The sequence below is a fragment of the Lonchura striata genome, chromosome 3 (assembly GCF_050655825.1).
Source record: "Lonchura striata isolate lonStrDom1 chromosome 3, ASM5065582v1, whole genome shotgun sequence".
Taxonomy (NCBI): Eukaryota; Metazoa; Chordata; class Aves; order Passeriformes; family Estrildidae; genus Lonchura; species Lonchura striata.
Window position 1 is genome coordinate 40880261 of NC_140705.1, and position 13736 is coordinate 40893996.

Genomic DNA, 13736 nt, shown 5'->3' on the forward strand with positions numbered 1-13736 from the left:
TGTCTGAAATATAGCAACTAGTTGTTTAGTATTCAGAATATCAAATTCTTTAGAAGTAACTCTCATGTAATTATTTTCTTAGCAAAGAAATTCAGGAATGATGCATAGAGAAATCCATAGAGTGGATGGGAGAGACAATTCCATCTTTATAACATAATTAGTTACTTACAAAGTAATGATAGTGGGCAATCATTAATACTTTGAAAGTGTCTATTTCATCAAAGTTTAATGGTGAGTGTTTTATCATGCTCCAAGAAGTAATTAAGTAAAATTCAGTATGTCTTTTTCAGGTCTGGCAGGATTATCATGTGTTTTAGGATAAATGTAGATGTTCATTGCTTTTCCATTTAGCTGAGGTAACTCTGAACAAATTGCCCAGCTGTTCAATATCTTTTTTTTCTGCATAAGAAATAGAGCCAATAATGATAATTGCTGATGTTATATAGATATGCAGTAAGATTACATTAAATAGTGATTGTAAAGTACAGTAAACAATAAAGTTTTATTGCAATTGTAGAATTGTAATTTTCCTATGACATTATAATCTTCCCATGAAGTAAGGATAGTTTGGGGTGTGCAAGGACTGTAGGACTTTGCTTTCCATTATTAAATAACTACATCCTTTACAACCTAACTAGTTTTTGAAGGATATCCCGTGCCATGTAGAAAGAAAGAAAGGAAGAAGTAGAGCTGTGAGTGAAAGGTTTGCATATGCAGTTGCACATCTAGGTTCATCAAGAAAACCTTGCTGTAATGCTGATGAAGATGGAGGGTACTCATATCACCCAGCAAAATAATTTCTGAATGTTAAGTCAGGAAACACTTTCTACAAACTTGCAAAGCAGCCAAATTTTTGCCTTAGCAAAATGCAATGCCAACAGGAAAATCAGAGGAAAGTTGTTTCATCTTAAAAATCTGTATGTGATTTTGAGCATTAACTGTGCATCAGAATGACCAAAGCATGCTTATTCCAGACTGTCAATGCATTAAGGCATATTTTCCAGGTATTTGATCAAAGGGATGCAGGAGTTTAAGTGAACTGTTTTGAACTGTATAGAGTTGGTAAATCTCTGCAATGTTTTTTTCTGCAGTTAACAACATTGGAAAGCTGTTTGGTATGTTGATATATGCACAAGGATATTCTGCACACTTTGATGTTTACTAATTCCGTTAAATTTATTTTTAATGAAGTACTAATAACACTAAGAAATATCACTGACTCTCAGAAATACCCATGCTACAGCACTTACACTTTTGCAGTTGTACACCCTTTAAATTATGTATAGAGAATTATAGAATCAGTTAGATCAGAAAAGACTTAACATCAGCAAGTCTGTTAATCCATAACTGCTATGTTCACCACTAAAATGAGTCTCTAAGTGCCACATACACATCTTTTGAGCATTTCCAGGAATGGTGTTCCTGCACTTCCCTCGGCAGTCTGTTCCAATGCCTGAACACATCTTCAGGGAAGAAATATTTCCTGATTTTTAATCTAAACCTTCCCTGGTACAACTCAAGGCCATTTCCTCTCATCCTATTGCTTGCTACTTGGAAAAAGAGACCAAGCACCACTGCACTACCACCTCTTTTCATGTATTTGTGGAGTGGTAAGGTTCCCTGGAGTTTCCTTTTCTGGGATAAACAACCCTAAAATGCTCCTCATACAACTTGTGTTCCCTCATAATGCTTTTCACTAGTGCTGTTGCCCTTCTCTGGGCAAGCTCCAGTGCCTCAACTAAAGTGAGGGGCCTAAAACTGAAGAGAAGATTTGAGGACTTGGCCTTATCAGTGCCAAGTATGGAGGGACAATCGCTTCCTTGATCTTGTTGAACATGCTATTTCTTTTACAAGTAGGATGCCTTTGGCCTTCTTGGCCACCTGGGCACACAAGTGGCTCATGTTCAGCTGGCTGCCAATTAACACACCAGGTATATTTATTCCAAGCATATTTCCAGCCACTCTGCCCCAACCCTGTACTGCTCCATGAGATTGTTGATACCCAGGGTCAGGACCTGGCATTTTGACTAGCTGAGCCTCAAAAAATTGACATTGACCCATTGGTCCAGCTTGTCCAGATCCCTTTGCAATGCCTTTCTTCCCTCCAGCTGATCAAGACTCCCACCCAACTTGGTCTCATCTGTACACTGACTGAGGGAGCAATTGATCTATTTGTCACAATCATTCAAAAAGATATTGAATGTAAGCAGCCCCAGTAACAAGCCCACTTGTGACCAGCTGCCAACTGGATGTAACCCCATTCCTTTGGGATCAACCATCCAACCAGTTTTTTACCCAGTGAGCAGTGCACTCATCCAAACAGCCAGTTTGTCTGTAAGATTGCTGTATGAAACAACGTTGAAGGTTTTACAAAAGTCCAGATAGACAATATCCAAAGCATTTCCTCATCCATTAAGCAGGTCATATTGCAATGGAAGGAGATCAGGTCGGTTAAGCAGGACCTGCCTTTCACAAACCCATGCTGGCTGGGCACAGGTACATTCGCTGAACTGTTTTGTGATGAGCAAAGGAGAAAAGAAAGACAAAAATGCCAACTCACTGCTGCCACACATAGAATGCTTGTTTCTGTAACTTTTAGTGTGTGTGTAGTCAGTTTTCCAAGTATTTTTGAAGTTGCACACATAATCTTATGGACAATAAAAAATAAAACACATTCTCTACTAAAAGCTATTTATTCTTCCCCTTTTCCTACCCACAACACATGCAAAATATTTTTATAGAAGTATTTTTACACTGTTTAACTAATTATGTGGACATATAACAACACAACATTATCTCGATCACTTTGCAACTCAAGGTTCTGATCCAAAAAGTTGCTGTAGTGTATAGGAAAATATTGGACATCAATTCACTTGGAGACACTAAAAAACATCAGGAGGACCTATGCTGTAAGCTGGGACTGAGAAGAACAATATTCCACATCCTGCAGTGGTGAAATAATTATTTTATTCAGAATGAAAGAAAACAGAATGTTTTCACAAATAACAACAATAGCACCCAGAGTACTCATCTGGGATGTGGGAGACTTCATTCCTGTGAGCTGGATCACTGGCAAGCTAGAAATTCCTGAGCAAAGACTCCAACCAGAGCTACAGAAAAGGCAGTACAATAAAATATTGTCTTAGTAACTCAAAGGATTTACAAGATAGTCAATCACATAAGAAAGGTATTTGGGTTTGTTCCCAAAACCCATTTGTATTTGTTGCTAAAACAAACAAACAAACAAACAAAGCACATGGAGAAGTCAAATGCCAGTTGCCTACACAAATCCTTTAGCCAGAAGCCAGGTTAGATGGTAACCTTCTTCTTTAAAGGAATTTCCTTTTCTCTGAGAATCCTCTGTGGGGAAGGAGCCAAGAAACAGAAGTGCCTCTCCTCCTTATGTAATTGGTCAGGGAAAATTGGATACCGGTGTTGAAGATGTTCCTCTAAACCTGCTTGTTTGAACTATGCTGTTTAGTAACAAAGGGTCTCAAAGCAGCAGAATTACCATACTGCCAGATCATCAATCTGTCTTGTCTGTAAAGAAGCCTGTGCTGCTTTCATGTGGGAAGAAAAGGGTGTTGGAAAAGCTGACTCTCTCCTGTCCCCGTTACGGGAAGCAAATCTATCAACCACACAAGTAAGGTACCAACATGTGTAAATGTACTACACATTCTTGTTCGGTCTCAGCATTACTGATTCTCAGCACTAACAGTTAACTTTTCTAAATATAAATCAACCCTTAATGTGAATGAAACATTTGAAATGGTTTCATCAAAACACCAGGATAAAACGGTCATAAAACTAGGCTTAGGGATAGGCCTGATTAAAGCATAGGTACTTTATGCCTAGCCTAGAGACTAAATTCCTGTCTTCATATGGTTATATCTCAATCTCAGTTTTCATTTCAAAAGAAATTTCATCTTTTCACTCCCTGCAGTTTTTTAAGGAAGAGTTGAAATTTGAGCCATCTATAACCAACTCAGCGATGACTGTCTGGGTTTTGAAGCAATCCTAGAAAGAAATTCTATGAGAAGCAAGCTATGTTCTGCAGCTTAGTAGGATTTTACTCTCAAGACTTCTTTCTTCTGTAGCCCAAAAAGTAATACCCTTGCAGTGAGGAATGACATGGTGTCAGGTGGGGAAAAGAAGGCTCTGAAGAAGGCTCATCTAAGGTGCTGAGCTGAACATCAATCTTTTCTTTCCCATCAGAAGAGGACAGAGCTACTTCTACAGTTTCCCAGGGCACAATGGCTGTTTCTGCTCTTACAAGGAAGAATATATGCCAATCTTGAGACACACATTTATTATCACTCTAGATACACACCAGAGCCATGATGCCAGAGTGGAATTATGGGTTTGAAAAGTGTATGCTTGTAACTACTCTTTTATCTATGATTGTCTGAAGCATAATACTTTGTGCTTCAAAGGCTGTCACTGTGTAATTAAATGTATAAAGCAGTCAGAAGGTTTCAATGCAATTTCTCTTTTATCTTAGTGGCATTGCTGAAATGGTCTTGCAGTATATTGCTAATCTTTCCAGCCTCTCATACATTATTCTCAGCCTGGCCTATCATCAAGAAATTGTCAAGCGATTTATTTGCTCTCTGCCTCTCTTTGTCCCATTACAGTTACTCACTCTTCTCTCTCCCAGCTCAGACTCACCAACCATCAGCCACTGCAAGGCATGAAATAGGGAGCAGTACTTTTAACTGAAGATTTCACCAGATGACCCTCACCAGAAAAGTCAGGGTTCTTCCAGGAAGAATTATCTCTAGCAGTTTTTCCTAGCAGTATTAACTTACAGCTTCACAAGAGGAGATAATAGCTTTATGGAACTTTGATAAGATGTAGGGTTTTCTATAATGGCTCATTTTAAGTATTTGATAAACCTGTGGATGAGTTACGGAAGCTTAAGAATTAAATGGGATTTGACTGTTTAGTAAAGAAGCATTTTTCTCTGTTGAAGACATATTATTAACTCCACTTTATGGCTTTGTTTTATATTGCAGTTTGTGACATAACTGTTTGCGTCTACAGTTGGCAATGTTGTTGTTAAAATATGTTGTTAAAATGCTTTTGATTGGCTCTTGACAAAGCTTATCTCGGGAGCTAAAATCTTCATTTCCACTGTTATTATTGGAAGAGAACCTGTTCGTGAAGACTGGGAGAGAGAATTTTCTAGAGGGGAAAAAAGGTTAATATTTCTTTTAAGGTGCTACAGTATATTTCAAGCTGCAGAAAGCAAACAAATATCAGAAATCTTTGTCTGTAATAACCTGTGGAAAACCCAGAATATGAAAAGTAAATGATTTTTTCAAGTGTAGCAATTAGAATGACTGTGAGAAAACACATGTGCACATACACAGAAACACAAGTAATTCAAAGGGTATATATTCCTCCCTCTGCAAAAAAGAGAAATGTGTGTGTGTGTGTGTGTGTGTATATATATATATATATATATATATATATATATATCAAAGGAGTTTAAACCCCTAAGTGTGGTGAGAGGATAGAGAGGGATTAGGTAAACTACCAACTAGATGTAAGCACTTTCCTTTCGTAATACTGCAGGTGATAGGAATGTGTCCATCTTTTATGACCTAAGGAGTAGTAAAGAGTTAATGCTAAAATGACAGCTTGTTCACTCTCTCAACAGTGTTTGGAAATTATGGCCATACTTTAACTTCTTTGCTATCCTCAGTTTCAAACTGAGGCCCAAAATTGTAAAGTGAGGTTTCGGATGTACTTGGTTAGGAAGGTGGGTGACAAAATATCCCTCTGAATAATTTCTTCATGGAAACATAAAATAAATGATGACTCAAAGGCCCATTAGCTGAGCTTCTCTGTCATAGACAATTTTACTGAATTCTCTTGGACCTATATATTTTTGAGGTAAATAAGTTAGAGGTGTAGCTGAAAATAGAAGATATATAATTTTTAATTCTTCCACCCAAGCTTTAAAATAATGACTGCAGATATTTTTTCAAGTCCTAACATATGTCTTTGAAGGAGAAAGAGATTACTTTGAAGTTGTTTGTAAAGTTGTTGGTTGCTGTGAAAACATTCACTTTCAGATGTTAACTTTGGAATTCTAAAGCGGGAGAGAAAAGAAATAATTGAAATGGATTGCATGTGGTTCAAAACTCTTGTTTTGAACAGGTCAGAGAGACCTGTTTCATCACCTGGCATCTGTGGGGAACTCTGTCTGTAAATTATTATTATTATTATTAATAAATAATAATAATAATAATAATAATAATAACAATAATAATAATAATAATAATAATACTGAGTAAAAGAAAATAGACAGACCCTCTCCTTTTATCTGCATGCACACGCAGAGAACCAGCCCAGGCTGATGCTGCAGGTAACTGGCCTGGCCCTTCCATGAGCCCAGAAGCCAGAAAGAACTGCCAAGCATCCATCAAACCCCGGCGCTGCTCCATCGGTGATCAAGTTTCCCCTGTACAGTGTGTGTGCATTGATTGACAGTGCTTCCTCTCCCCAAAGCAGGGCCCCAGGGGCACAGCCTGGCAGCTTGTTTTGTCAGCTGTGGCTGGCCGCTCTCAGCCCGGGCAGGGACCCTGCGCCCCGCGGGGAGCCTGGCCAGGGCTCGCCCCTCGTGGGCGGCCACGGCTGGGGTGCCCCTCAGCCCCTGAACCCTGTCAGAGCCCCCGACACCCCACAATAACCTCAGAAGACACGAAAGGCAGAGGAGAGAGGGAGGGCAACAGCAAAGCCTTGGTAATCTCAATTTGCAGATAAAACGCCTGTCCAGACAAAGATGAAGTCTAGAACTCTATCCCTGGCTATTTCTTTGCATACTTGTTCAATGCTTGTGCTTACCTGGCTTGCACCTGCTGCATATCAGGGATAATGCCTTATAAAGAACAGATATTAAACCCCTTGGCATTTTGCACTAGAAAAATGGAAAGAAGGGAATGAACTTGAAACTCAATAGAAACATTTGTGGGAGTTATAATTGTTTTTCCTAATTTTCCATTTAACTGTGAGTACCAAATTCAGAAAATAAGCTGGTCTCCTTGTTTCAAGACCTACAGTGATCTTGCTTTTAAATATGCTTATCTACTCTTCACAGAAATCTAAAAGGTACATCTGGTGTGCTAAAACCCTAGGTAATGGAACTTTAGGAAACAGATGCTTTATTCCGGTCTCATGGCAGATAAATTAAATCAACATAGACTCTTCAAAAGGTGTAAGAGCTCTGTTTTTGCAATACCTTCTGTATTATTTCTAAATTTAATGCACAATTTTCAGTGTAAGAATTTGCACAGTGCTATCTGCAGCTCAGATGTCTTGTAGCAATTCCTTCAGCAGCAGGGTGCAGCTTGGTAGCACTCCCCTGTCCCCCAAGGAGCTACATCCTTCCCCACTCTCCTCTTTTGTTATTTCCTGGCTCTCATGAAAATGTTGCCACTTTAAATTGCCCATGAAATACTGTCACTTATTCTCCTGCTTCCATCTCAGAGGTAGGGATAAAACTGGTCTAAAATTTTGGAAGAATGCAAAATACCTGCGCCTCTTTTTAAGCATGATTGGGTGCTAGATAATGGAGGGAAAGGTTTGCTTTCTGAAATAATGCAGCATCACTCAAGCTACTTTTAAGCCTTTTACTGTATAAATAACCTTTTGCACTTCAAGGGTCATTAGATCATGATAGTTTGTAATGCAATTATAGTCAGCACTCTGCTCTTATGGGCTGCCTGGTAATTTGCTTGTTAATATATTAGCACAAAGCATTGATCAAGTAGCTAATCCAATCACATGCTTTTTATTGATCTCTTATTGACCATCCTGCCAGTGATCACTTTTCACTCAGGCCCGGTCAATAGCAAATGCCAAATAGGCTCTCCCACACCTAATGAGCTTACGAAATAAACCAAACATTTTCCTTTGCCCTCAAGGCTAGGATCAATTGAGAGCTTTTAGAGCAGAATTCAGATGATTTTTTCATCAGCTTTTCCCCTTTCTTTCTGTGAGCATTCAGGTTTGCATTAAGACCTCTATCTGAGACTTTCATTCTAATTTGAGGACATCTGAAAAGCAGCTGCCATGTCTGAAGTACTCGAACAGCTGTAAACAATAAATCACGCGGGTGAGGAATTCTGTGCTGCACGTTGGCATGCGGTCTGTCAAGCCAAAAAAATAGAGACATACAAAAGATCAAGAGGTTAGGGGTACCTGAAGTCTACAAAAAATGTACTTTTCCCATATTTCATCCTGGAGAGTTGTACTTTGGTGGAAGGCCTACCCAGCATTCTTTAACAGAAGCATCATGCCTTCATACATCAGGGTGGGGGGAGGCTTGGGGGTGCTGCAATGAATTAGATGTGAGCCTTTTCATGCTGCTGCTATTGCATTAGGCAATTCCAGTATCAACTAATGGAATTTCACACTACAAACACAGATTCTTGCTGATGAAAAGCACACCCAAATTATGCACGAAGAAACAGCATTTCAGTTACATGCATAAGTGCCAAATACTAGTTCTTTAACTTATAACAGTTCCCAATTTCTTACCATGCAGTACACAAATGTGACTGTAATGGATTTACAGTTACTCAGGAAAGAAAAGAGTGAGAGAGAAGGGAGGAGAGAGATTTTTTGGAAGAGGTAACTTTGACTTATCGCAAGAATTCTGTAACTTTTATCAGATGTCTTTTCAGCTAAAACAGCTTATTAAGTCTCTGAGGAAAGTTCTTTGGAGAGAACATTTTCCATTTACTCAGAGTCCTTATAGCAAAACAATAGTCCTGTAATAGTAGATTCTATTAGATCATAAAAAAAGAATGCAAGATCTTTAGATCTTAAATATCCTTGCTTCAACTATTACTATTAGCACTATTTTATATAGCTAGGTTGCATTTTCACTTTAATCACTTTTATTTCATGATCTTGTTTTCATTATTTGGCTTAATATTTTCCTCATTACTGTACCAGATTTAAATTACAGAGAGGCACAATCTGAATATAAACCAGGTACAGATTTAAAATATTTAAAAGCATTTGTAACATGTAAGCATGCAATATGCAATTTCAAACCATTACCAAAATCTGATTACTTGCCTGGAGGAAAAAACAGGTCAGCTAGAAACATTGGCGATGATATCTTTTCAGAATTTTTCCTTGAAATTACTCATAATCAGGCATTCCAAAAATATTTGTTCAGCAGACCTTTTTTGATGTCAAATGAAAAGGAGTGCATCTTATGACTCTGTATTTTGCAAGTTCCCATTATTTTTTTTCCTGTGCAATCCTCTTAATAACCAGCTGTACAAACCTCTACTGATGAGGCTGGATTAACTAAGAGGATTTTCCTTTACGTGGTGAGACCTTGCTTTTGCTGTTAGTAAGACTTACCTGGTCACTTTCCACTGACAAATACTTTACCTCTGTGGTTTACTTCTATTTTTCACCCTCTTCTTGTGTCACTGTCTAAACTTATTCTCTGGCTTTCTTTTGGAGTGACCCAGATAATCCCCCCAGTAATTCCACCAAGCTGCACATGGTTCCTGGGATGATTCAACCCTGACATCAGTCCTAAAAAGATTAAGAAAACAAATGAGTATAGGCAGCATCCACCTTCAGCCTGGACAGGGTTTACCTACTCAGACACGTACCGCAACTTTATGCTGCAAAAATCCCCAGAGGTCTGGTCTTCTTTAAGATATTTTTGTTGAAAGAAACACACATCTCCAGAATAACCATGGGAGGACTACAGAAGGCCTAGGGGACAGAGCAGGCCATGTGCTCAGTATGATATCCACTCTGCTCAAGAAAAGAGTAGCTGAGCACAGTTAGGAGTGACTTTACACCTCTTGGTTTGGGGGCAAGGCACTCCTCCCTCGAAGTGATGTCCTTGACTGCACAGGCACTGCCATCCAAATGATTTGCACATTTCTTATGCAACCTTAAACCGTGTAAGCCAATTGATTTAGAGCAATGTAAATGCTTTTTGAACTCAGCCCAAGTGTGTAAGAACTATTTGGATTAATTGAGTCAAGTCAGTAGCCTGAAAAATTCAGGACTTAAAAATATTTATGACAAAGTTCCTGAAAGTACCACATTTGAACAGTATGAACAGTAATCTACTGTTGCAACTCTTCTTTCAGCTAAATCTCTTCAGGATCAGCTGTCTGCATTAGGGATTGTGTTCATATAAATACTGTGATTTTGCAAGCAGCTAAAGTTAGCTGTCAAAGTTAGACAGGTATGACACAAAATGTGAGCACACAATTTATTAACATGCTCAAATGAATCCAGAGGAGGGCTTCAAAGCTGGTGACAGAGCTAGAAGATGTGTGTGAAAAGCAGCTGAGGACTTTAGGCTTGTCTGGTTTGGAGAAAATGAGGCTGAGGCACCACCCCTTTGCAGTCTACAGCTTCCTGAAGAGAGGAAGTAGGGAAGGAGCTGCTGAGCTCTTCTCCCTTGAATTCAGTGATAAAATATCTAGGAATAGTTTAAAGTTTTGCCAGGGAAGTTTTAGACTGGACCTTAGGAAGCATTTCTTTACTAGGAGTGTGGTCAACCACTGGAACAGGTCCCTAGATAGGTGATCAATGTCCCAAGCCTGTCAGTGTTTAAGAAGCATTTGGACAACGACCTTTAAAAACACACTTTAACTTGTTCAGTCCTAAACTGCTCAGGCATTTGGACCGGATGATTGCTGTAAGTCCCTTCCAACTGAAGCAGTCTATTCTATTCTATTCTATTCTATTCAAAATTTAATTGGAAAAAATGGTGTCTGATGTACTACTCAGCTTGGTTTGTTGTTTAAATGTTATTTCAGGGGTCTTTTTTTGGAAATGCAAACTTTCACTTTTTTTTTGTTTTTTTTTTTAAATCTGATAGACATATCTCAAAGAAACAAGGCAGTGCCCAAATACTGTATGATATCATGTCCTTGCATTTTTGTACTCTCAAGTCTGTAAATATTTAGATTTTCAGAGCTACATATTTATGCTTTAGATAACTCTGCTTGTGTAATCAGGACTTTTGGCCTGCAAAAAAATATTACATTTCCCTTGAACTTATATTATTTATTACTTAAAATGCAGAACATTGTCTACGTGGTAGGTGCTGGCATGGTTTAGGAACAGTATTCTGCAAGGCAGTACTCCAATTAAAACCATGTCACTGCTCACTTCCTCCTGCTCCCAGCTGGAGGCACAAAAGGTAAAGATTGCAGGCTGAGATAAGAACAATTTAGTGGAAACAGCAATGAGATAAGAAATCAACAACTAACAGCAGCGGTATTAATAACAAAAAGTGTAAGACAAAGAAAATATTTATACGGGAAAGCCCGCAACAGTAAAAGATACCCTCTCCCTGGCCACATTTTCTTGACCTGGAGGATCCCCTCCTCTTCCTTGGAAGAAAGAGATGACCTTTTCCATACTGCCAGGAATGGAGTGAGATGGTATAGAATGGCACTGGAGATTTAGCCATGCCCTCTCTGTAAAAAGGAACCCTGAACAGGGTAGAGGAAAATGGGAGGAATTTCAGTCTGGAGAGAGAGAGAGAGAGTTTCTAAGTCCTAATTCCATGTCTTTATCAAAGTCTATAAAGAAAGACTTCCTTTTTTTTCCCCCAGAACTTTCGTCATTGGCCACTAGAATATCTTGATCAACAGCTAACCAAATTCTTACACTTTTTTTAAAGCACATTTTCCCACTTTACTTGAAACAATGCTCTCTGAAACAATGATTAAAAATTGGAAAGTGACCATTAATATTTTTCACTTTGAGCTGAAGCTCTTGTAGGCATCTGGCCAAAATACTGTGAATTAATTATAAGTGTATTTATGACAGCTGTAACACTCTGTCTTTTTCTCTTTACAGATAGGTTCTAAGTGGACAATCATGTTCTAAAGTGGAATGGGAACTAGTCATATGAAATCATTACTAAGGCACTAGGAAAGAGAGGTTTCATTATTCTTTCTTTTTTTTTATTTTTCAAATTATGTTTTGTAACTCCATATTTGTGATTCTGGCTTTGTTTGGACTGCATTTTATGCTCTCTTAAGCACCTCTGTACCTCTTGGGGAAATAATTTTTTAGATACATACTTTTCATACTGCATCTCTTTATGGAAATTATAAAGGTATTTATTACAAATAATAGTAATTTTTCTGTAACTAGGGAAAGACATAAGTTTGTTTGATTTTGTCTTCTTTTGATCTGTAGTGAACCACTGTTTTTTTTTCTCTAGCAAGGTCTGTACTTTCGGGTGCACCTCACTAGGCTATATACAATATATAATTATGTATTTTATGTTAGAGATTAAATACAAGTATTAGACATGCATTCTACTATAACAATTTTCAAGAAAGAGGCTGAATTGATAAAAATAAAAATCCAACTAAAGATGGTGCTTTTCATATGTATTCACCTATTCTTTAACATCTTTAATGTCTGTCTGGGAGGCATCAGCTTCCATAAAGTAGTGAAAGCTTTCTGGTGAAAATGAGAGCCATTCTAAGGCAGCTGAAATAAGACCTTAGTATTATATATATGCAGCTATATATTTTAACATTATTTGAATTGGCATTGGTCTCAGTTATTTCTTCAGCATCGATGCAGGCTATTTTGAAGTTCTGTAGTGGCAGCAAAGTAGCTTGTCTCCAGGAACACAAAGGCTTATTGGTTGCACATTGCAAGGCAAAGTGTTGAAAGTAGTGAAAAAAACGCAGAAAATCAGTATGTTGGCATTTTCGGGGTGGAATGACACTGGCAATGAAACTGGAATGACAAATTTAATTACATAATATAAATATTATGTTAGAAGCATAAGCATAAGTGGAAATATTTACTTTTCTCATTCACCTATGAAAAATGACAACAATGTTAAGCTTGGTCAATACAGAAAGGTGTGCATATGTAGCAGGATGCTATGAAAATACCCTTTTCCCACGAATCACTTAGATGAGTATTTTTCTAAAGCAGTGGATAAGAAAGAAATTCTTGGGTTTGGTTTGAGTAACTACCAACATTTGTTATAGAACACTGCATGTGATTATCTATTTCTTTATAGTGTTTCAAGCACAAAAAAAGAATATTACAAAGGTATACTCGGCTCGGTTCCCTTGTGAAACAAAGACATTAGACAATCAGAATTGTACTCCAGGGAAGGCTGATGTCTGTAGAATATCAAGGAGTTTCAGAGAAACAATGATGTCAAACACAAAGCCTTCCCTTCATGTGATCTGACAGTGGCAAAAACTAAAGATGCAAATATGTTTTACACATGCTGCTTTTGAATTGCATATTTGAAAATATTTTGTGTAAGAAAGAACTGCCTAAAAATATTCTGTGTGCTAACAGCTGAAAATAGCCATTTCAATAACTGTGAAAACCCCTATCCTTTCACTAGTATTAAGAAAAAAATGAGGAAAACATGTAGAATTAGTCTCTACTGTGCTTATTAGCCAGTATATTTTAAAAGCATTCGTGTCTTCTAAAATATCTTTTGAATTTCTCTTGTAATTGAATTCTCTTGTAATATACAGAGTAGAACACTCTTTTAAAACTCTCAGTCAAACACACTAAAGCAGATACCGGAACTCTAATTAATGGGGTTAGATTGCAAAGAATGAATGGGATACCTTCAGAAAACAGTCTAACAAAATGTCACTAATTAATCCAAAATTTCCACACTGCACACTGAATTTATATTTTAGGACATTGGAAAAGACAGGCTTCAGACTTGC

At 37.9% G+C, this 13736-nt stretch overlaps 1 long non-coding RNA gene across 1 annotated transcript in view; it reads left to right on the plus strand.

Moving 5' to 3' along the window:
• Positions 1 to 13736, plus strand: part of LOC146767872 (uncharacterized) — a 95961-nt gene that overhangs the window by 66992 nt on the left and 15233 nt on the right. The gene's annotated exons all lie outside the window — the stretch shown is intronic.